This window comes from Chlorocebus sabaeus, chromosome X (assembly GCF_047675955.1).
Source record: "Chlorocebus sabaeus isolate Y175 chromosome X, mChlSab1.0.hap1, whole genome shotgun sequence".
Classification (NCBI taxonomy): domain Eukaryota; kingdom Metazoa; phylum Chordata; class Mammalia; order Primates; family Cercopithecidae; genus Chlorocebus; species Chlorocebus sabaeus.
The window spans coordinates 20,038,771-20,064,922 of record NC_132933.1 but is presented as its reverse complement, the minus strand read 5'-3'; the positions used below and the strand labels follow the sequence as shown (position 1 = coordinate 20,064,922).

At 39.6% G+C, this 26,152-nt stretch overlaps 1 protein-coding gene and 1 pseudogene across 1 annotated transcript in view; one reads left to right on the top strand and one right to left on the bottom strand.

Moving 5' to 3' along the window:
• The window catches only part of GPC3 (glypican 3), a 457,513-nt gene that overhangs the window by 226,585 nt on the left and 204,776 nt on the right, over nt 1-26,152 (bottom strand). The gene's annotated exons all lie outside the window — the stretch shown is intronic.
• On the top strand, nt 370-2,341 carry LOC119620950 (small ribosomal subunit protein uS2 pseudogene; annotated as a pseudogene).

The following is a 26,152-nucleotide window of genomic DNA, read 5'->3' as shown; positions in this document are numbered from 1 at the left end:
TTGCATTTTATGTTTCACATTAACTTAACTAGAATGGACAAAGCTTAGAAATAAGTTGCTATTAAATATAAGCAATTTATTTGTGCAGGTCCATGACCAGCCTATAAATATATACAGTCTTGCTTTTTATATTTCACACACTAGGCTTCTAAATACAACGTACATCAATGAGGAATAGAGGAATGAGTGAAAGAAAGAAAGAAGAAACATATGCTTTTCACAGGCTATTATGTATATTATTTGATAGATGGAGAGATAGATAGATACAGATATTTCCCTAAAAGCTATTATAGATCAGAGAGAACAATTAAAATAATTCACTCAAAGGGTCCTCAGAAATGAGAAGTGAATATCTCTAACTACTAGAAAATGTATGAGTCTGCAACAGTTGACCAACTCATTAGCCCAACTACTTCTTATCGTTTACCCACCATTAGCTTTCCTGAACAACTAGTTTATTTTAATGTTCTGGACACCATAATTCGGGTAACTCATCATTTTTCCCTCTTCACATTTATTACTGGAAGGCTTAGGGCCAGATTTATGGTCTGCTTCTATCAAGCATAATAAACTTCATACCATGCACTTTGTGTCATAACCTTACACTTGGCTCCATCTTACTTTCCCCTTTGCCGGATAGTTCCTATGCATTTCAGTTGCATTGCATCTTACATTTATTATGCACATATTTGTAGAGCACTTTAAATTCCTCTGGGGACAAAGTAGGATAAAAACAAATAGGTAGGTAAATAAATAAGGAGAAGGAGAGAGAGGAGCTATACCTATCACTTAAAGAAAAAAATACCATTTCAACAATGTTTTCTCACAAGTATGAGTAGCAACTATAGAAATGTTTATGTTTATAAATGGCAAACACCTTGTCAGGGACTCATTAGCAGTTCAACACTGTCTTCCCTAGCAGTGGTCAAAGCCCTTGGTTGACATTCTGGACACTGGCCTTGGGAAAGAATTTATGAGTAAGCCCTCAAAAGCCATTGCAACAAAAACAAAAATTGACAAGTGGGACCTAATTAAACTAAAGAGCTTCTGCAAAGCAAAAGAAACTATCAGCAGAGTAAACAGATAACCTACAGAGTAGGAGAAAATATTCACAAACTATGCATCGACAAAGGTCTAATATCCATCATCTATTAGGACCTTAAACATTTGAACAAGCAAAAGACAACCCCATTAAAACATGGGCAAAATACATGAACACACACTTCTCAAAAGAAGACATAAAAGTAGCCAACAAACGTATGAAAAAAAATGCTCCACATCACTAATCATCAGATAAATGCAAATCAAAACTTCGATGAGATACCATCTCATATCAGTCAGAATGAGTATTATTAAAAAGTCAAAAAAAACAACAGCCTTTCCGCACTACCCACAGAGGGGTCCATACAGCATTGTTTGGGATTCCTGTCCTAACTTAGAGGAAAACTTTCACAACATCCGGAGCCCTTGATGTCCTGCAAATGAAATAGGAGGGTGTCCTTAAGTTCCTTGCAGCAGGAACCCACTTAGGTGGCACCAACCTTGACTTCCAAATGAAACAGTACATCTCTAAAAGAAAAGTGATGGCATCTACATCCTAAATCTGAAGAGGACCTGGGAGAATCTTCTGCTGGCAGCTCGTGCCATTGTTGCCATTGAAAACCCTGCTGATGTCAGTGTCATATCCTCCAGGAATACTGGCCAGAGGGCTGTGCTGAAGTTGGCTGCTGCCACGGGAGCCACTCCAATTGCTGGCCACTTCACTCCTGGAACCTTCACTAACCAGATCCAGGCAGCCTTTCAGGAGTCACGGCTTCTTGTGGTTACTGACCCCAGGGCTGACCACCAGCCTCTCACAGAGACATCTTATGTTAATCTTCCCACCATTGCTCTGTGTCACACAGATTCTCCTCTGTTCTATGTGAACATTGCCATCCCATGCAACAACAAGGGAGCTCACTCAGTGGGTTTGATATGGTGGATGCTGGCTCAAGAAGTTCTGCACATGCGTGGTACCATTTCCTGTGAATGCCCATGGGAGGTCATGCCTGACCTCTACTTCTACAGAGATCCTGAAGAGATTGGAAAAGAATAGCAGACTGCTGCTGAAAAGGCTGTGACAAAGGAGGAATTTCAAAGTGAATAGACTGCTCCAGCTCCTGAGTTCACTGCTACTCAGCCTGAGGTGGCAGACTGGTCTGAAGGCGTGCAGGTGCCCTCTGTGCCTATTCAGTAGTTCCCTACTGAAGACTGGAGTGCTTAGCCTGCCACAGAAAACTGGTCTGCAGCTTCCACTGCTCAGGCCACTGAATGGGTAGGTGCAACCACTGGTTGGTCTTAAGCTGTTCTTATATCAGCTCTTAAGCAACATGGAAGCAAGCTTGGCAAAAAATAAACATCAGTTTCCAAAAAAAGAAAAAACAAGTAAAAAAACAACAGATGTTGCTGAGGATGCAGAGAAAAGGGAATGCCTGTGCACTATTGGTGGGAATGTAAATTAGTTCAGACACTGTGGAAAGCAGTTTGGAGATTTCTCAAAGAACTAAGAGTTGAACTGCCATTCAACCTAGTAATCTCATTGCTGGGTATATATCCAAAGGAAAAGAAATCATTCTACCAAAAAGACACATAGACTCACATGTTCATCACAGCGCTATTCACAATAGCAAAGACATGGAACCAACCTAGGTGCCCATCAATGGTGAACTGGATAAAGAAAACGTGGTACATATACACCATGGATTACTACACAGCCATAGAAAATAATGAAATCATTTCCTTTGCAGCAACATGGATGCAACTGAAGGCCATATCCTAAGCAAACTAATGCAGGAACAGAAAACCAAATACCACATGTTCTCAATTATAAGTGGGAGCTAAACACTGGGTACTCGTGGACATAAAGATGGCAAGAATAGAAACTGGGAACTACAGGGGTGGGGGTTTAAAAACTAACTACTGGGCACTATGCTTAGTACTCAGATGATGGGATCAATCATATCCCAAACCTTAGCATCACACAATGTATCTATATAACAAGCCTGCACATGTATCCCCTGAATCTAAAATAGAAGTTGAAAGTAGAAAAAATGCCCTCGGTTGAATCTATGTATATGATCCTTCCAAAATCTTCCATCTTTTTACCTTTTTCCATATCTTGGAAATGTGGGTCAAATGTAACAATGTTAAAATTAGGGAGTTGCTAATAAGGCTACCTTCATCGTGGCTCAGAATGTGTCTGTTTTCACACTGGGTTCAGGAAAAAGACACCCTTGAAAAACCGGGAAAGTAGCTAAACAGAACAGTGTAGGAGAATCCCACATGAAAACTTGTTTCTTAAATAGATAAAACTTTAAGAACAGTTTGTCTTGTAGAAGCCACTGGGGTTTAGAAACCCATTTTACTGTGGACACACCAAGAATAACTCGGGTTCTTGTAAGAGAAGCTTGGGGGTCAGTAATTTTTGTGCTATCATCTCGATGAGTTATTTCTGTTATAAGTCATGATCCTTAGCCTTTTTTCATTCTTCTCTGTCTCCCAGGATTTCATTTGAACCAGCTAATTCTTAGTTGATTGGAAAATAGTCTTACTTATTCGACATTCTCCTGGCTAAGAAATGACACCTACAAAGAAGTATCAGGATCACATTCTTAAATTTTTTAGTTCATTCTTTACAAAAGAAAGACTGATGGTACCCAAAGAAGTAAAGTTCTACTACAGTTCTTCCAATAATCCACATAGTGAGTAGTTAAAAGGCCCCCAGGACTCACCAAATCATTCTATTTAATTAAAAACTTTTCTTTTTTTAAAAAAGGTCATTCTCCAAAGAGTTTATGAGGAGAGGACATGGATTACTCCAAACAGCCATGCTAAGAGTGGATTATATCTTAGCTAGACCAAAAAAAAAAAAAAAAAAAAAATCACTAACATATATTCTACATCTGGCTATTGTTTTCTCAACTTGTGAATTTTTTAATAGTATATGACCATAATTCCACAAATCAAGGCTAAGGAGTTCCTTCTCTCAAGCACTTACTATTACTAACCATAGCTTAGGAAAATAAAAATAGGCTTTTGAATAAGTATTGAATGAAAGATTCTGTACCATAAAGAAGGAATAGCTGCACTTAAAGGTTTAAATGCCAACATTCTGGTAGTACCTTTATCTAATAAAAAACCTGTATTTCTTTTCAATATCCTGTAGTCATTGAAAAGAAAGAGCCAAACATCTAGGGGACCTTTTGTGTTATTGTTAGGACAATTAATGTGTGCATTTTACATAGTCTTGCTCTTATATGCTCTTCTTTCCCTCTTAAACCACTTAGACACTAAATTAATATCCTAAGAAAGGTCAATTGCCAGTAGTGTATGCAACAATTGTTATTGAGAGCATTGTGTCTGTAACAGTTATTAAAGATTTCCATGGCACTTTTATTTCTGCAAGTGCTTTACAGCCAAAGCTTCAGTGATTACAAAAGCAACAGACTCCTCTTCCCCATTGTTATTGGAAGGTGCATTCTAGCCCTCCTTTCCATTATTAATGAGAAGTATCATATCTGAATTGGCTTAACATTTAAACACATACTCCCTTCCAAGGCCTTAATCATTCATATACTTAACAAGTACTAACTGGGCACTCAATGTAACAATTTTCTTTTGACTCTTTACAGATGGAGAGCCATAAGACTCACTGCCTACTCTCTTGTTAATGATAAGGTATATCTGAGATAAGCAATCCCAAGCCCCAAAGGTTTGGGCTATTGCTTCCCTTGGTGACTCATATCACAGTCTCTAAAGATGTGTCCAGTACGAAATTCAACTTGTTTGGGACCTAAATTATCACAGGCCCCTGACATTATGTAAAGTCAGCAACATTAACCACTTGCTAAAAAACTATTTAAAGACCGTTTTTGAGGCATCTTTGCTGTCTCATTAGATTGACTGCACTTGTGTAAAATACATTTTTTCCATTTAATATTTACCGAGTGTACACTCTCTGCTAGACTGTGAATAAAATATGCAAACAACTTGTCCCTAGATCCTAAAGGCTTGCAATAGCCAGATATAGCCAGCTGTGATAAATACAAGATGGCCTATCTCATTTGAAAACCATAAAATACCATATAGATATAAAAATATTAATCTATTTTGTTCTGGGACTCTTTTACATGGCAACAGATCACCATATCTGCAAAACGCCTCATGTCATTTCAGATTTTTAAAGTCTGTGTTCTAACTTAATTATCTCTTTATCATTGAATGTGAGCATGTGTGTATGTGTACTCGTGAATGCATGTGTTTGAACAGTTGCTAAGGGAAACATTATTATCCCAATTTCACAGATGAGGTAACCGAAACTAAGACTGTCTCCAAATCATATAGCTATGTAGTAGATGGTGGCAGCAATGAAACACAGAACTCCTATTTGTCCAATATTTTTTCCATTATGTCCATCTTCTACAGGGGCAAATATTGCAGAGCACTTCAAGATTAGCTTTAGGTATAATAAGAACTAGCATCCTTGTAGCATTTACCATCTGCCAGGCAGTGTTTCAAGCATTTTATATGAATTAATTTATGTAATTATCAGAACCACCCTATGAGGTGAGTATAGTATTCTTTTCATTTTACAGATAAGAAAACTGAGGCACAGAGAAGTTAAGTAACTTAGAAAGCTTATACAGACAGTAAGTAGAACAGCCAAGATTTGAATACAAGCAGTTTGAATCCAGAGCTTACCTACTAAATTACTATGTAACAATACTTCCAGATATAGGTAGTTTTCTTTTCCTTTTGGTTTGACTCTAAGTAAACTTAATACCTCAGCTGTTTGGCTACACTGGGTCTACTAAATATTTCAGGAAAATAACTCTACAACTTGGGCAAGATGCGATGAACAATGCAAAAATCTGAATGATTCCAACTACTTACCAACAACAATAATTGCCCAGAAATGCATTACCTGTGTTGCCTTCGAGTCATGATGAAATGGAAATTATAAGAAAATAAGTGAAAGAGGTCAATATTGTGCATTTCCTAGGGATTACTGATACAGATATGAAATCTCAGAGCTCTCAACTCTAACCACAAAACTCTGCTATTTAATTGGCAAGCTAGCCTTTGCAAAAAGGCCAGGCTATCCCCTGAGTCGCAGTTCATTCAAAGGGCTACTGGCAGAAACAAGGCTCAAGGGCCAAGATCTTGACAGTTTCTTAGGACTCAGTTTCCTGCAGGGTATTCCAACACATGAAACACAGGGAGGATGAAGGCCAGGGGACTCTTGAAGGCTGGCATAATTAAATCGGGTGAAGAGAGCTACTCAGGTGCACTCAGTGGACTCTGGAAGCAGGTGAAGACTTAGCAGGAAGGTAACCACCACCCCACCACCACAGGGACTCCAGTCAAATTCAATGGCACGTGGGCAGGGGTGGCACACAAGCAAAGTTCAACCATGCAGCTTTCCCCTGAGTCTGTCCAAAAGAAGGAATGTTTCACCTTCAGTCAACTGCCCTTATATTCTATAAACATTATAAAATGATTTTTGCGTCCACATTAGAACTGAGTTGTATGTATGTGTGTCTTAGGGAGTCTGTGTGAGAGAACAGGGTGGCGGGGGTAAATCTCCAGAATTAAGGTTATAACCTGACAAAATAACTCAGCTGGTAGGAAAATAGCCATGTTGCTCTAATGAAGTTCCTGGTCTAGCTGGGCATGTTAGTTTCTGTTTTCCCCGGTTGTCTTACAAGGTCATCAAGGCACTAAAGCAACCATGTAATTTATCATTATTATTTGATTGCTGAGGAGTTTCATAAATTCTGGATGCATCTCCAAAAGTCTCTAATGCCTACATGCAGAGGGGGAAGAGTTTCACAATTTACTGAGCATGAAGCACCTAAAGTAAAGAATTCACTCTCCAGGAATAACTTGAGAGTAAGTAAAGATTGACTCCATGGACTTTTCATGAAGCAAAACTTTTCTCCTTTTTCCAGCAGGTCTTTGCAACCTCTTTTTGACATCGCCTTTGCTTAAAAAGAAAATTATTGTCATGTATCCAAAGCCAGAGTATATACATACCTGAACACTACCTATGATGTCTCTCCTCCTTCATATCCCACTATACCCGCTTCTCCCCTCCTTAATTTTTGGACAAAGAGCCAGTTCTACTGACATCTAGAATGGAGGGAGGCAGTAGAAAAAGAGATACCCACACTCCCATGTTCATTGCAGCATTATTGACAATAGCCAAGACACAGATAACAACCTAAGTGTCCCTTGATGGATGAACGGACAAAGAAAATGTTACAGCCGGGCACAGTGGCTCACACTTGTAATCCCAACACTTTGGGAGGCTGAGGTGGGTGCATAACCCGAGGTCAGGAGTTCGAGACTGGCCTGACCAACATGGTGAAACCCCGTCTCTACTAAAAATACAACAACTAGCCGGGTGTGGTGGCACATGCCTGTAATCCCAGCTACCCAGGATGTTGAGGGAGAATCGCTGGAACCCGGGAGGCAGAGGCTGCAGTGAGCCAAGATCATGCCACTGCACTCCAGCCTGGGTGACAGAGCAAGACACTGTCTCAAAAAAAAAAAAAAAGAAAGAAAGAAAGAGAAGAAAATGTTACACGTACATATGCACACGCACATGCACGCTCACATATACACACAATGGAATATTATTCAGCCTTAAAAGAATAACATCCTGCTGATGGCAAAAACATGGATAAACCTGGAGAACATTATGCTAAATGAAATAAGCTAGACACAGAAGGACAAATACTATATGATACTACTTATCTGAAGAATCCTAAATAGTCAAACTCATCAAAGCAGAGAGAGGAATGGTAGTTTTCAGAGCCTGGGGTGAGGGCAAAACAGAGAGGTATCATCATTCAATGGGTACAAAGTTTCAGTTACACAAGATGAAGTCCTAGAGATTTACCATACAGAATAGTGTCTATAGTCAATGATACTGTATATATTTAAAATTTTGCCAAGAGCATAGATCTTATGTCAAGTGCTCTTATCACAAAGAAAATAATAAATAAGAGGATGGGAGGAAACTCTTGGAGAAGATGGATATGTTTATGGCACTGATTATGATGAAGGGTATATACTTATCTCGAAATTCATCAAATTGCACACATTAAATATTTACAGCTTTTTGTATGTCAATTACACCTCAATAAACTGGAAAAAATACTATAATACCAGTGTTATCTAGGAGGCAGGTCATCTAATCTATGTAGGCCTAAATAAAATATTACTTGGTACCTATTTGCACCAAACCAGCTAAATTCTGAGGCTTAGCCACCACCTTAGTTCTGGTCTGCAGCAATTGCTAGGGACTTTAGCAACTATCTGAAGAGCCTAAAAGCCTAGTGCAAATTCAAAGAAATGAGTTAGAGAAACACCTTTTTTATTCAAAGCTTAACTGGATTTGTTTTTAAACGGGGCAAGATTTATTAAGATTCAAATATATAAAGGACATACAAATAACAGTTCTGTATACGAAATGCCAGATACCCTGCATGTAAGAGCATACATGCAGGGTGCCTGGCTTAAGAAACCTTTCTCCATAGAGCAGTGACTTAGCCACAAGAGCTGCCTGTATTGTACTATAAAACAATCACAGTTGGGTGCAGTGCCACATGCCCGTAATCCCAGCACTTTGGAAGGCCAAGGTGGGAGGATTGCTTGAGCCCGGGAGTTCAGCCTCTGGACAACATAGTGAGACTCTGTTTCTACAAAACATCAAAAAATTTGCCAGGCTTGGTGGCGCATGCCTGGGGTCCCAGTTACACAGGAGGCTGAGGCAGGGGGACTGCTTGAGCCCAGGAGGTCGAGGCTGCAGTGAGTCATTTTCCCACCATTGCACTCCAGCCTAGGTAACAGAGGGAGACCCTGTCAAAAAAAAAAAAAAAAAAAAAAAAAAAAAAATCACACATGAGGTTCATGATTAAGGACCAGATGACCTAATGAAATTGGACCTTCTGAACATTCTTGAACACTTGATTATTTTAACAAAATGTGGAAACCAGTTTAATAAGAAGTTATAAAAATGGAGAGCCAGCAATGAAAGTAATCCTAGAATTAACCTGGAAGAAGAGAGGGTATGGCCAGAAAGACAAGTAACCACTCCCACAAGTATAAATGCTTGATTCAGCTTCTCTATTTTGTGTTGTCCAAACACCCCTGGCAAGGTTCATATGCAATATTAGAATCTCTTAGAAAGTCCCAAGTCCTGAGCTAGAAACAGAAAGCAAGTCACCCACTGCTACCTCGGTGACTTGCAGGATCAGAGACAGGGCCATTTGTCCATTTGCTACCATTTGTCCCCAAGCTCCTAACAAACTACAGGTCTTTGTTTGCATAAGACCAAAACCTATTATTTCAGAACTCTCTTGAGCAAACCTCTGGCAGCCCTTGTCACTACCTCCCAATTGCTATTCCAGATAAAAAGGAAGAGCAAGCACAGAATCCACCTCATAGAAGGATTGTTCTTCTATTTTCTTCTAGGAGTTTCACCCTCAATATCTCACAATGAATTTCTTTCCTCGTAACTACCCCATCTCTCAACCCCACAAACTCAATTTAATATTTAAATCTGGGAGGGAATCAGGGGAAGGAGTGAATCAGAGGAAGATAGCTCCATTCGGACAGATGGACAAGGGACAGTTATATACTATGAGGGCTCAATCCATCTGTGGAAAAGGAAATCCAGCTCTTGGCCAGGCCTGCCCCATTTACGTCTGCTCTTGGTACACTGACATTTTCTGGGTTCAAAGGAAACAGCACCTGAATTACTTAAAGGCCTGGGTACTATTTTAAAATAATGCTTGGAGTAATCTGATGTCTAAAGTGGCTTTCTGCCAAAAGGATCCTTTGTCACAGTGCTACATTCAAAACGGCTTATTTTAAATTGGCATTTGAAAAATGGTCCATTGCTGTAATTTGGCAATGTGCCTGGAAAAGGCTGAATTTGAGATTGGGCATTTTAAACAAAATCTGTAAAATACAAGTTACAGTCACTTTCCCTAATGAGGTCGTCTGATCCTGCTGCTTAGCACTTTCCTTAAACATGCCTGGGGGCCCCTCTCTGTGGGCCTGGAGGCATCCACAATTCCAGTGCAAAGGAAGACATGGCACAATTGCACTGTGTCTCCTCAGCTGACCTCACTAGCCTTAACCAAACACTAAATTCCATCTCATGAGGTCTAGAATAGTGAAGTTGACATCACTGAAAATTCTATTTGTTTAAGGAAAGAAAGATGAGGCCAAATCCCTCAAAATGGTATTGCTTAGGTTTGAAACGCATCACAAAGAGATGAATTAAATTTCAAGTTTGTCACTTTCCTAAATCTGCATGTGGAAGTCACTACAGTCTATGCCTCTGGCCCGGAATGACCAAAACCAAACTAGAGAAGTAAATTGTTTTCTATTGTATTCTCCTTAGGCTATAAATTCTCTGGGCAGAGAGGGAAGAAAGAAATATTAGTGCTGTGTGGTCTTGGCATGCCATTATGTCAATGTGTCATTGGAATACTAATGTAAGTGATGTTCAAATCGCCCCTGTAATAGACCCATAATTAGCTTGCCCCATTCCTATGCGTGTTTAAGCTCTTTAGAATTGCTCAGATCTGAGGTTTTACTATAGAACAGGACACCAGTATTCAGAGACTCTGACAAATTCCATTATGCCTCTTTTCCCTGTGTTCCTTTCCTTCTCCTGTATTTAGTTTTCAGTCTCCTTTCTACATGCCTCTCAAAGAACAACAGGTAGAAGTCAGTCGATGTAGCCATAAAAAGAAAAAAACTAAAGTTTGCTTGCCATCGCTCAATCCTTGTTAGAGTAAAATTACAATGATATACAGTACATTTTTTTAAGCCAAGGGGTTATATGGGTCAGCTTACATACTAGCTTGCAAATCTGTTTTCTCAAAATGAGTTGGGCCAGACAAGAATGTTAATTTATTTGAGCAGAAATATGTCACTACTGATTATAAACAAAGGTGCTGGTGTGGTGCATCATGCCAGCACATACCAACACAGAGAAAGGTCTGCTCCCGACAAGCAACCAGGTGAATACATTCACCATGATAGGTCCCAACCTCCCTGGAATCATGTCTCTTTCATCAGCTCATTTGGGTTGATAGTATCATCATACCCCACCCCCTAAAAATGTTATATACTCCTTTTTCATTAAATTAAAATGAAAGGTTTTTTTGTCCTAAGAATGCCATGGCATTACTGGAGACAGTGCCGATATTGACAATCTGGGTTGAGTATCATGGTTAACGTGATTTCAGCAGACCAGTTTTATAATGATGACTAAATAACAGTAATAAGAACAATGATGACAATAGTAACAAGAACTAATATCAGCATAGCACATTCGTTTGGGCCAGACACCATACCAAGTGCCCCTTACATTTTATTAATTAATTAAATTATTATTTAATTATTATGATTATTCCCACTTCATAGGTGAGAAAACTGAGGCTCAGGGAGTAGAATCAACTTCCTCAAAGCCACACAACTAGTAAGTCGTGCAGAGCTGGAATTCAAAATGAGCTCTGAGGCACTCCTTTCTAATGCCTGATATGGAAGACTAGACATTGTCCTTGGAGAAGGAAAGAGGAAGGCAGTTTTAAGTGGCATATTCACTGTTTCTGAAATTCCACACAACAAAAAGGGGGTAGAAAATCTTTATTTTTATTATTTTGAGACGGAGTTTCACTCTTGTTGCCCAGGCTGGAGTGCAAAGGCGCAATCTCAGCTCACTGCAACCTCTATCTCCTGGGTTCAAGAGATTCTCCTGCCTCAGCCTCCCACTGGGATTACAGGTGCCCGCCACCATGCCCAGCTAATTATTGCATTTTTAGTAGAGATGGGGTTTCACTATGAAAATTTTTATTTTTATTAAAAGAGTGCATCAGTCATGAAGGCAGAGTCCAGGCGGCCTGCATACCAAATGTGAAGAACAGTACCAATTGACAAAGAAGCACAAAACTAGACAAAGAAAAAGACTAAATAAATAAGTAATTGAATTAACTGAAAATTGAGAGGCAAATGCAAATAAAATGGGAGCACTATGTAGAAGGAAGTCCCCTTTTAAGGAAAAAGAAGAAAGAAAAGCATTTTAGGATGAACAAAATGTCTTGGAAAATGAGCAGAATCGTTTTAATTTGACCTAGTTCATGAAGAGTAAGCTCTCGAACACTAGTGAAGTTTATTTCTCCAGGAAAAATATCAGAATGAAGGAAAAAGCCAATAAAGTGAACATAAAAGAGCAGAGTGAAGGACTCCAGCTATGGAATATTTTCCATGTGGCAGAATAATAATGAGGTGGACCCTCCATCTTTGGGTTCTGTTTTGGGTTTCTGATACATTCTTTCAGTCCTTTATCTCTGCTTTGATGAGAATTGCTTTTATATGAGTATAGAGATGTCTCAAATAAACTACCTGTCATCCTGGATAGGTCATTTTTCCTCTCTGGCCTTTAGGAAGATAGGACTACCTGAGTGTTAAGTTCCCTTCAAGCATTGTAATTCCATAATTCTGTGCTATTTCGCCATAGTTACTAGTTGGTTGACATTACACATCAACTCCAGTAACAATATAATGTAGTATCTTACTAAGGCCCTGTATAAACTCATATAGAACACACGCAAAGCATCGGACTCCAGCAAACATACACAGAAAATATGAAATGAGTTTCTGGTTTTATCCCATACAATTTTGTGTAGAAACAGAGGGAGTTAATTGGCGAGAGGATGCTGGCAGACTGGCTGCTAGGAAACCTCATTAGGTCCGGATTCTGGCCCTCAGAGGTGGATTCACTTCAACCAAGCTCACAGAGGGCCGTGTTTAAAATATTTAAATGCCCAGGATTTAGAGGCTCAAAACTCAATTTGATAAGGTTCCAGACTGATTGAACCCACACTATCAAACCCTCCAAAGACTGCTGGAATAAAGCTGAACACCAGTGTACCCATTTATAATGACATATATAATATATGTAACCCATTTATAATGATACATATAATTCATGAGGTGACAGATCCTCATATAATCTCCCTACTGATAAATAATATAGGAAGACAAAATATAATCCAAAGTTCACTTAATGACCATGGAAGCAATGTCAACCCAAGGTATAAGCTTTGAATATCTAATTATGGCATCATGTTAAAATATATCTCTATAAAAAGGGTATTATAAATAAAATATTATAATAATAGCTAACATTTATTGAGAGATTACTGTGTGCCAGGCACCATACTGAATATATAGATTACCTCCTTTTATTCTCACAATGGCCCTATATGGTAAGTACCGTTATTAAAATTCCCATGTTATAGACAGAAACTGAGGCTCAGAAAGGTATAACCACTTGCCCAGGGTCATGAAGCTGGGGAGTGGTGGGCATGAGATATGAGCTCAAATCAGTCTGGATCTGGGATCTCACTTATAACCACTTTGCTGTGTTGCCTCTGTGCCTAGCTCAGAGCCCAAGGCGGCAGTTTCTTTCTTGGTAGAAGGGCACTGATCAGTGTTACTATCTTTCTCTGTGACTTTCTCCTTTTCATCTGCTTTCATAACTGACAGCCCATGGCCCCCACTCCCTGATTGACACATTCTTTCTTCGACTGTGTTAACACTGTCAATCAGGCTACTGTCTGGTCTTTTTTCCTAGCAGCCGTTAAGTCTGTCTGTCTCTGTCTCAGTCTTGTTTGTTCTCTTTTTATTTGAAATTAAAACAATAAAGTTCAAAGAAGTAAAGTAATAGTCACCCATAGTCCCACCAACTGTTATCAACATGAGTTAACTTTTGGCAATTTGCTGCCAGCGTTGTTTTTTTTCTTAATTTTTTCTTCATTTATACTTTACGAAATTAGACAACGAATACGCGACTCCATTGTTCTTTTGTAATTCAGTCTCTTCAAAGTGAATTTGCATAGTTCTGTTCTCATCCAAAGCTTGTTGATGTTCTACCTTAACTTTTAGGTAGCGATTTCATTTTCCTTATTTTCAGGGTCTTGGGGAGACCCCTGTAAGTTGCTTCCATGTCTCAACTATACATTCAAAGATATGTTGAGATTGATATGAACAGACAGGCAGATAGCCTGGCCATCTTATTAAATTTAGGGCCCAAGATCATGCACTCTGTCTAGCCTGTCTGACTGCCCTAATTGTCAGAAAAATCTATTTCAGCATAAGATTGTAAAAATTGGTATCATGCCGGGGTCAGTAATTACATAGTCTTTCCCCAACACAGCAAAAGGATGTGTATATTGACAAGAAGATTACAGGATTGGACATAAACAATTCACTACACGAGGGACTTTGGCAGAATTGAGAGCATCACTTTGAAAAAGAGATACCTTGGAAACAAAAATGTAACCCATGAAGAAGACACCTCTGGCCATCTCTGAGAATCATAAGCATAATTCATGATATCTAATAACTACAACATTAAGTCTACGTTTATTTCAAAATAAAAAAGTAAAAGGGGCATGAGTTTAAAGAAAGGTGCATACCCAAAACTATTTTAAAAGGTTATCAGTGGAAAAGGTAAAGACTAGAAAGTTAATGGAAAATAAAAAGCCTCCCAGAAAGGAAAAACTGTGGTGTGCATAGCAAATATCAACACGTGAGCACAGTGAACAATGGTCAAAGACATCTTTTCTACCAAATCAAAGAAGCCTTTTCCAGTCTGTGACATGTTAAACTTCTAGGGTTGTAATTATAGAGTTATTTTTATAGTTTATCTACTCTAAATATATCTTTCTAATAATATATATAGCAGAAAACTGAGGAGATATTGTTAACTAAATTCATTGCTATTTCTGATCAAAACACATTCTCAAAGAATCTCATTACACAGACTATAGGGTATCAACCAAATGACTGGCGCCCCCTCCTGGCCTTCCCAAGAATGACAAAACAATCCCCATGTCTCAGGCCTGCTTTTCCGGCACTACTTGGTCTCTCTCGTCTACGCGTAGATCCACAGTGAGGCCTGCTGCTAGTATTCGAGACCATCAAACTGTGATGCTCATATTTTTATTGACTTTCAACTGGAGTGGCAAAATGTACCTATCTATACAGGTCATGGCTGTATGTGGAAAATCAAGTGAAGAGCCTCTCCATTAAATGCAGCCCCTGATGACAAGATCCTTCACTATTATTTATTATTCCTTGTTATCAATTTTCTGAGTCATTTGAGCTGGACATCTCAGGCTCCTTGAGATCAACCTCCATCTTCCTATCTTTGCCCCCATTGGCTATGATTCCTTTCCAGTCATGGCCATTTCCCATAGCCTTGACAGTGATAATCCAAAGGTCAGAAGAGTACTAGGTCAGGTGCATCCCCAATACCTTATGACCTAAGAGACACTTCTGTTCCAATCACAGTCCATGAACTTGCTCTCATTCTCTTACAGCAATGAGTGTACTCAAAAATTAGTACAGCAAGTACTAATTTTCTTTATTTATTTATTTTTTTTTTTGAGACGGAGTCTCACACTGTCACCCGCACTGGAGTGCAGTGGCGTAATCTCAGCTCACTGCAACCTCCGCCTCCCGGGTTCAAGCGATTCTCCTGCCTCAGCCTCCCAAGTAGCTGGGATTACAGGTGCCCACCACCACGCCCAGCTAATTTTTTGCATTTTTAGTAGAGATGGGGTTTCGCTATGTTGGCCAGGCTGGTCTCAAACTCCTGACCTAATGATCTGCCTGCCTCGACCTCCCAAAGACATCCTTTCTTTCTTAATGCATGGACCACAGCTATTCCAAGAACAGAGATCTTATTCTCATTCTCCTGGTTTCAACCCCTCTTTCTCCACTCCTCTCTTGGTCTCCACCCCCTCTTTATTCTCTTTTTACTTTACTTCTAAATCTCAAGCAATTCCTGTATGGTAGGCTTCTGTTCCTATTTATGCCTGCTTAGCTTCCCTGGACCTCTGGAGCCCAAATTCTTGATGTGAAATTATGACTTTGCGGTGCCCACCTCCTTTTCTTAAGTTAGAACTCTGACCTCTGACTCCAGCACACTTGCTGGACCCACAACCTTGCAAACATCTTCTAGTTGTGCCCGATACCCCCAAATTCTGGTTTCAGAATACAAAAGCCCAGCATGAAACTATTAATATACATTTCTTCTTATATCAGTTCTGTTTATTTTCATCTATTGTTTAGATTAGAAATCTTTGATACTAGAATTACATATGTTGAAACCTGAAGGGAACCTTAGAAGTAATCTAAGTCAATGACTTTCTAACTATTGTTGGTCTGCAAACCTATTATGTCAGAATCTCCTGGGGTGCTTGTTAAATATACAGATTCTTAGGCCCTACCATAGACCTGTCAATTCAGAGTTTCTAGGCATTGGTCGCAAGAATCTTTATTTTAACAAGCTCCCCAGGCAAATCTGATGCAGAGCCAAGTCTGGGCACTCTGATGATCAAAGCCCGTCAATTCACAGATGAGGAAACTGACAGGGCAGGAACTAAAACCCAAGCCTCATGAGCCCCAGTCTTTTGTTCTTTCCATCATCCAACTTTCTCTCCTCCTGGAAGAAATATGTTAGAACTGCCTTAAATAAGAACAAGTTATAAAGTCAATTAGCAATAAAACCTTGTTTTATACAGAACACAGTGGCCCATCTGTTGAACTGCTCAAACCCCTGTTTTAAAAAGGGTTGCACACTACTGAAGACAGTCATCTTGTGGTGACACACATTAGCCACTAAAGATTTATGATTTTTCCCTCCAAAATTACATGGGTCAAAAGCAGGAGAGACTCGAACATTTCAGCAATGCATTGGAGCTTGAGAGAATTATATTGGGATGGTTACTTGAGCTATCTGAACTGCTTGTTACCCTTTCTTTATGAAGATTGTAGAAGGCAAACCAAAAAGTCAAAAGCAGAATGGAAAAGAAGCAATAAAAGAGAAAGAACCTGGCCCCTCAGACAGCCCCCTTCTTTAGTTGTTTATAGTTGAGTTGTTACTTATATGTAACCATCAGAATAGATTCTCACAAAGAATTTTTTCCATTATATATAAATATTTTTGAAACAAAATTAGTAATGGACCCACTGAGCAACTGACACGAATTGAAACAGCAATGTGATTATTAGACATTATAAACAACTGAGAATTTGATATAGTTTTCAAGTACTGTTAGGTCTGGCCAAGATGAACATAAAGTCTATTATAGCATTATCATGATCTCCCTCTTGGCAAAAAATGTAAAAGGTCACTTTAGATTTAGTTAAACATGATAGCCAAAGACATGCAAGAGACACTCAACTGGGAATATCAGGTTGTCTTCTTGACCTGGGACTGCCTGGATGACTCTGAGAGCTTGGTTTGAATATAATAACAGTGCAGGGCTCGTGGCTGATTCCTCCCTTCAAATACCAAGACAGTTAGGGTTATGTTGCTACGCCAACCAGAGTTGAAGGACATGAAACACTTTAGATTATCACACAACACTTGAAAAATTTACATATTTTCTGCCTTTAGTGTTTTTTTTTTTTTTTAACCCTCTAAAAATATGGTCTGCAATTTTGAGAAAGTATTATTCAAGGAAATCACAAAGACTTTATTAACATTATCTCATTAATCTTCAAAAGGTAGCTGTAAGGCAATAGAAAATTTTACTGATGAGGAAACAATTACTAAGGAGGCTAAGTGACTTGCTTGAAGTTATTAAGTTAATTCCTGGCTCAGTTAACATTTGACACCGTTGACACTTTCCTTCCTAAATTGCTTTCCCTTGACCCCCATGACTCTAAACTATTCTCACTTTTTTTCTCTTCTTATGAATTTAAGCTTCTTTACAGAAGAATGAATCTAACATTAAATCCAATCATTTGCATCACTGCTAATTGTCTTTAACAAGGTATTTATATGTGGATAGCTATGTTTATATACTTTTGATGTTCTTTTTCCTGTACAGAGACAGTTATACTATAGTAGTTAAGAACATGAACTCTGGAACCAGAATACAACCTTTCCAATCCTGGTTCCTCCACGTGCTAGTTGTGTGACCTTGGACCAGTCACTTAACCTTCCTGTACTTTGAGCTCTCTACCTGTAAAATTGGGATAATAATAGTACCTGCCCTAAGAGGGCTGTTGTCAGTGTTACATGATAAGATATATACAAAATGATTAGAACAGTGCCTGACACATAATAAGCTCAATCAGTGTTCATTGTTATTAATAGCATTATTTCATATCCACATTTTCATGTAGCTATGAGATTTTCATTCCACTGTGTTAATATATAACACCTTGCTTAGCCAAATTTATCTTGCATGGGTTTAGATGATTCATAGGAGTTTGGAAAATCACTGAAATTAAAAAAAAAAAAAAAAAAAAAAAAAAAAACAGAGGGTGGATCATATCCATCATTTTTGTTATTCAAAGTTTTTCTCCCCTCTCCTACCACACCCTGGTCCTCCCTGACTATCCCCACCCCCAAGCCATGGCTACAATCCTTGCCCAGGCACCCACCACCTCATAATTTTTTTAAATGGGGCCCAAATAGGAGCATGGTGAACTAATAAAGTCCCCACCAAGGTGGAGTAATGTGGCATTAGATCACAAAACACCTAGAAGTATCTTGCACATGGCACCTTTCTATAAATGCCATATGGATGGATGAAATGAAATGGCTATGGGGTCCATATGGAAGAAGAGGCTGAAAGCAGGCTGGGGTCAGGCTAGGAAATGACCTAGACACCATGCCAGGAGGTTTAGGTTTGATCTTGTAAGCTATGAAGAGTCACAAATTGTTTTTGTTCTTATGAATGTGGGATTAGACAGAAAGCTATTTGGAAGCTAGAAAAAATGGTTATAGCTTCCTAACCATTCAATATTATAGCTCGTTTCTCTTTAATCCTAAGGAATATTTTTAAGTTATATTAAATTTTGAAATTTCTCCTGCCAAAACTATCTCAGAGTATCCCTTTTCTTCCTTGTGCCTCTCACAAAGAGGCTTCTTTAAAGGTATAATATTTTCTTTTATACTTTGTTTTAATAACAGATTTTAGTTTTTGAGAGGGCCTAGCCATTCCTCATTTTAAATGTTTTCCTGTCTTACAACATTTAAAAGAAACGATTTGTGTCCCAGATTACCCTGACTCAAAGGTAATGGCTGGTGGCCTGGGAAGCCCGGACCTGAGCTAATTGTGAGTTCCAGCTGGTCAGTTTCACGATAATTACCCAGCTCTGAAAGTAATTCATGGGAACATATAATTACCTATTAACTCTTTCACAGGGCTGGACCTGTAGTCTCAGTGACAGCCACCCTTCAGAAATGTGGTGCCTAGCTTAGGAATGAAGCAGGCCCTATTGCTAGTAGTGTAAAAGGAGATCAATGGGCAACATCACCACCTCGATCAAACACTGTACAGTCTGCTTGGGATGCTGTCATCCCAAAGGGAAAGAGAACGATGATCTTGAGTACCTCAATGAAAGCTTGCAAATAGGAGGCACCAAAGGATTTCTGTTTAGTATCATTATAGTCTAGTCATAGTGAATAGCAACTCATCAGAGACCTTTCTCCATAATGGCTTATTCCAAATATTTACTTTATTTTTCTCATATCCCAAGCCCTGTGGAATTGCACTGCTTTCACTGACTTATTGAAAATTATTTCAGAAATGATGTTCTCAGTATGTAAGATATTGTATTTCCTCCCCCATTACAGCCTTACATTTTGTTTGTTTTAAATTCTGTGTTTATTTTATTATTTTTCTCTCTGAGTCAATCCTCTGTATCTACAAAGGTAGCTCTATATTTTCTTTCCCAACTGCCTCACTGATGAAGAGTTCTTTGGCAACACAGGCTAGAAGGAAATCTCAGTCTCATTTCCTTCACTTCAAAAGTAAATCCACTTGTCTGCCTCATCTACAAAAATGTAATGGGAGTGTTTTTCTGCCACATTAGTCAATCCTGAGGCAGGAAGAGTGAGAGACCAGGCCATATGGTGACTGTCACAGCTGGCAGGCTACACTGCCAGGATCACAGAGGCTAGAGCTGAGCCAGGTGTCGGCGCTCAAAATGCAGCAACTGGGAACTCCATGAAATGACTTTAAGGCCAGTCTCTCAGGAGACCAATAAAGCACTTTTTCTACAAACTGAGAAAACAACTTGCAACACTATCTTCACAGACTGACTTACATTTGCAAAGGTGAACTCCAGATAGTTTGGCAGAAGGGGTACATTAGAGCAGACTTTATTCTGAAAGCCTTGGACAAGGCTGATGAAGCAGAAACTAGGTGTAAGCATGCCTAGTGGGAAGGTGGGGAAGAGGCAAATTGGAAGTCAGGGAACTGCACAAGGCCTGCAGTTGCAATGGCCGAAGCTACCCTTTAGTCTCCACTCCTACCCTTCCTTGTTAAGCCTCCACTCCTGTGTTTGGTGAGTGCCCACTCTGTGCTAGACACCGCACTAAGGGTGCCAGGAACCTGAAAGATAATCAGGCATGATTCCTTTCCTGAAGAAACTTACTGTCTGGCGTGAAATCCAATGTCTATTATGCCCTTAACAGCTTATTTTGGGTTCCTGGGGCTTTAATCTTCCCCGCACTTCTGAGGACAGAAATTCATAACTTCTTTTGGATTGGAAGCACTGCCATTTGCAAAGACCTCTACAAATCGTGCAGACCACAGTGACTCATCAGAGAGCCCATTCCCAAACTAGCAATTCCTCTGAGAAGTAACAGCTCTGAATGCTACCAGAGGGAATCTACTTATTGAAGATCCCAGGCATTCCCTTCCATCTCCTCTGTGGGAGACAGAGTGCTAACCCTAAACCCCTGGCCCAGCACCAAAGCAACATCACTTGTGACTACCCTGTAAACTCACATTCTCTGCTGGGGACGGAGCAGTCACAACATAGGTTGCATTTCAGGAGGTGTCAAGCAATTCTAGACCACTGTGTAGTTTGCAAAGCTTTTTGAGGTTCTTTAAGATGAGATGGAAAGTGTGTTTTACAGGGCCTAGAAAGATGAGCCTGTATATCTCAGGTATCCTCAGGCAAATGAGCTTGCTTTCATGTTCTTATTAGCCAAGTTAAACAAAGTACGTGACAGGACACTTTATGTTGATGCACTTGATTGCCTTGTTTCTCCTTTCACTTCTCCATGCTGGCCTGCAGCTGAGCAAGAAGGCTTTTAAAAAAGAAGACAATTTTTGCTTTCTCCCTAGCTAGCAAAAGGCCCCTTTGGGCTGAGAGGTGATGCTATCATTCTCCAGCATGCCCTAGAGTGGGACAAAAGTCTGAAGAGGGCTTCCAAGAGGAGGTGCTGACCAGTGGGACTTCTTTATTTTCCTTTCTTTCATTCTGACACATCCTTCAGAGTCAAATGCAAAGAGATACTATTTTCAGAGGAGCCATACCATTGCTCTCCCTCATTACCATGAAAAATCAAGAGCTGACTGCAAGCTATTGCATTTGAATCCTTGGAAAACAAAACTAAGTTTTATAAATACCTTCTGGCCATTGTTTTAAAAGGAGAAAACCTGATGTTGGTTTTTATGACACTTATCCATATTCGGGTTTTGGGGACACATTAAACAGTATCTCAAGTCAGACCAGATTGGATTCATTAATGAAACTGGACCGCCTCTCTAAACATCAGAGCAACTCTTTAGTAACGAGAAACCTTACTTCCTCCACTTAGTTGAGCTGGAAAATTAATGTAGTGTGCTTCTAAAGAAACACATAATGAACATGATGAATTTTCATCATCTTGCTGGAAAGTGATTCTTTATGTTCTTATTCCAAATTTACAGCAAGTAAATTTAACGTTCCAAAGCTGCTGAGCCTTTTTAAGACCTCACTATCAATTTGTGGGGCGCTTTAAATGATTCTGACCTGGAATTGATTAGTGCTTTCTGAAAAACGCACGTGTAGCAAATTGCTGCACTTCAAGATAAATCAAGTTATTTGCAGAAGTTACACTTTAACTATTCACATTTCTCCTAAGGGGGAAAAACCCCAGCCTTTACCTGAGTATCATGCAGAGAGGCAGAAACCCAAACTGAATCTCCTACTTTCATAGGAAGTTTGTAATCGGGGAATTGAAAATCCCCACTGGAATCTAGGAGCCCATACTGGCCAGCTCCTCGGCAGAGCTGATTTCAAAGTTACCACTGTTCTTTAGTCAAAGGTCATAGGCCACAAATGGCATCCCAGAGCACTGTGAACCCCCAAGGACATGGACGCTTTAAACAGACATTCCATTTCTAGGACTGCTCCCCCTTAACAGCAGACTGTTTGTAACACAGAGAATGTAAGGAAATTGCCATTATTAGAAAAGAAGAGGGGCATGATCATTCAATTCTTTAAAAACCGACATGTAATTTGCATATCATAAAATTCACTCCTTTAAAATGTACAATTCATTGGTTTTGACATATTCACAAAGATGTGCAACCATCACCACTATCTGATTCCAGAACATTTTCATCACTCCCAAAATGAGGCCTGTGTACAGTAACAGTCACTCTCCATTTCCTCTCTTTCCTCCCCGCCGGCCCTAGGCAACCACTACTCTACTTTCTTTCTCTATGGATTTGCCTATTCTGAACAGTCACTTCTTTTTGCATAGGGTTTTGTTTTTTATTTATTTGTGTGTGTGTGTGTTTTTTTACCCCCTGAAGGAAAGAGATCAGTGGAAATGTTGAGGTGGTCCCACTTAAAATTCAGGTCTTTGAATAAACCAGGATGGGAACTTTCTTGGAAGAAACTTCCCTTAGGGGGCTTTACTTGTAGATGTATATAGCTGCTGACAGATAGCAGTGCTTGAGCGCAGACTTTTACCCCAGGTCTGATTCTCTCTTTCTCTTTTGGTTGGGGAAGTGGGGGGTCTTCTTTGCTGTTTGTCAGAGGCAGGGCAGATCTGAATATCTCAAAGCCAGTTCCAGCCTGTTTGTGAAAAGCAGTAGACTAGAGTGTCAGGTAAACTAGGTTCCAAGCCATAGCTCTACTACTTTTTGCAGGTTATGGTATATGTGACTATGGGGAAGTTACATGACCTCTCAGCCTCAGTTTCTCACCTGTAAAAGGGAAATGATAGTACCTATCTCACAGGATTTATTTTGAGGACTAAATGAGAGATAGATAAGTAGGTAGATAGATAGACAGACAGGTACCAATAAAAATATAGACACAGACAAATAGCTTGGTACTATGCCAGGCATTAGTAAGACCTCAACAAATTACATCTAAACTTAAATGCCTATTGTGTGCCAAGTACTGGTTTTTGCACTTACTCATTGCTTACTTATTGGAGCTAAGTGCACCTCATCAAAAGGAAAGATGGGATTCTGAATACAAGTATTGGCAATGCCTCCAAAAGATATCGATGTAATAAAATGATATGATGTCTAATCAAGTAGGTGAGACTGCTATATCAGTAAGCTCTAGCCACAGATTAATTTCTTGACAGGCAAGGCAAGTTGACATTCTCAGGAAATTAAAGTTCAACATATTGTTTCTGCAAAGAATACTATAGTCCGTGAAAATCAATGTTTTACCCTGACTATATGGCAGTTTCTTCAGTAATATAGCAATAGCTATTCATGCACAGTATAATATAAAACCTATAGATCAATAAGACCTTTGATTTACAAAAATTAACAACAAATCACCAGGGACAAAAGATCTAGAAAAGATAAATGTCTCTCACCAAAAGCTACCTTAAACATAATCCTGCCAAAATAAAGAATATATATTTTATAAAGTGACGCTGGGTGCAGTAGCTCACGCCTGTAATGCCAACACTTTGGGAGACCGAGGTGGGTGGATCGCCTGAGGTCAGGAGTTCGAGACCAGCCTGGCCAACAGGGCGAAACCTATCTCCACTAAAAATATTTTTTAAAATTAGCTGGGTGTGGTGGCAGGCGCCTGTAATCCCAGTTACTCGGGAGGCCGAGGCAGGAGAAGCGCTTGAATCCAGGAGGTGGAGGTTGCAGTGAGCCGAGATAGCACCATTGCTCTCCAGCCTGGGTGACAAGAGTGAAACTCTGTCGAAAGAAAAGAAAAGAAAAGAAGAAAGGAAGAAAGAAAGAACCCAGATAGGGTGTTTAAACACAATTGAGACAGCCAAATGCCTAGGCAGATAAAAAGGGGTCCTCGGAGAATCTCCGACCTGCCCCACAAGTATATATTAGATGCTTTTGTGCAGATGAGGGAACCCGCCCAGGGCTTGTCTGGGCATGCCCACAGCAGACTGGAGCCTAACAAATGCACTGGGAGAAGTCAGTGGAGCCATGGGGAATTGCAGCTTATGCAGGGGAAGAGCCTGGCCTCTTCAGTTCCTGTGTGGTGGCCTGGGATTAGCTCTGAGGTCGGGGGCCTGTTAGCAGGACTCCATCTCGTTTTGCTGAGTATTTTTTTTTCTTTTTTTTCTTTTCACCCAGTAAAATCCTGCTCTACTCACCCTTCACTGTGTCTGCATGCCTAAATTTTCCTGGTCATGTGACGAGAACCCAGATTTTTAACTGAACTAAGGAGCAAAATTCTGCAACACAATCAAACATCTATCTTCCATAATAAAAAGTTCAAAGTCAAGTATTTTATAACTGCACACATAGTTGGTCTGGTAGGTGAACAAAAACAAGGAAATTATCACAGGTCTCTGTGGGCATTTCACTCCTTTCTCAGGTTTGATGGATAATAACATGACACTTAATACTATTTATAGTAATAGAAAATAATCACAAAGCAGTAGGTTCTCAACACAATTCTATTTCTATAGGATTTCCTATAATGTTAAAAAACTTGGGTCATTCTAATCCCTGGTCCATGACACTATTCACGCCTCAAGAAATCATATCCAGAAAGAGTAGATTAGAGCCTCTAACATTTATCAATGGCAAAGGAATGAGGAGTCTGACACAATTGCTTATCATTAACCTGATATTGGAAGGTATATTTTTTCCCTCTCGCTCATTAGCAACAGCCATCTAAAGGAAACAGTCCTGGATGCTAGTTAGGTTCTGGGGGGCCTATGCCAAGGTCCATAATTGTATGAAGTAATGATTAACTTTTAGGATTTTTTCCTCCACTGTTGTAGGAGGTCTTTACTTCTTCTAGCAATCAGGCATTGGTTCTAGACAGGAGGAACACTGAACAAGTAGTGAAGAACCCCTAGGAATTCAACTAGCCCTTTCCCTCCAACACAAAGAAGTTTTGAATAGAATGGACTAAACAGGGAGTGGCAGGTCCCCCAGGGGCCCAAGGCTGTTACCAATTAGAGGTGAAGTCAGTCATCTGCTCACTTCCTTCTATTCTGTTCTGTTCTGCTCTGTTCTGTTCTATTCTAATTATTCATCAACTGATCTAGCTTCTGGCCCCACTTCTGCCATTAACTGTACAACCTTGGGATGTGACTTCAATCCCCTGGTCTTTCGTGTCCACACCTGTAAAATGTGAAAGTGGACCTACATGATCTACTTTTCTGAGCAATCCATAGTTCAATTACAATGCACTTGTCTACTCTCTCTTCTACTCTCATCATCATCAGGACTTGAAATGAAGAAGATGGGACACAACCACTCTCAAAGAAACCTTCATTCAATAATAGGTCAGTGATTTAGGCTTTCCTTAACATTATTTCCAGGCACTGTGTTAGCCCCTGGGGATTAAAGATGAATATGTGTGTACCTTCAAAGATATTTTATGATATATACATATATATAGTACATAATATAAATATATCATATGATTGTGTATATATATATATGTACATATATGATACAGAAATATCTGCAGTGGTACAAAGCAAATGTCATTAGCTTCATAATAAACTCCCCTTATCCAGCTTCCTAGGTAAAGAGACCTAGCCACCAGACAGAGGACATAACAAAAATTTCAGGTGAAAACTCTGCTCCTGGGCTCTAGGAAAAGACCTAGAAGGTGGAGAGATGTAAAAACTTGAGCTTAAAGAGCTATGCCTGGGATCCCTTAAGACAGCACCAAAAGATCCAGTTGTGGGATTAGATGCTTTCTCACTATTATGAATTTTCCAATGATCTATGATCAATCCTTTCTTCCCAGGTAGAGTTCAGTCTCACTGTTTCACCTCTGACATGAGAGCCACATGCCCCTTACCTATTCAAGAGGT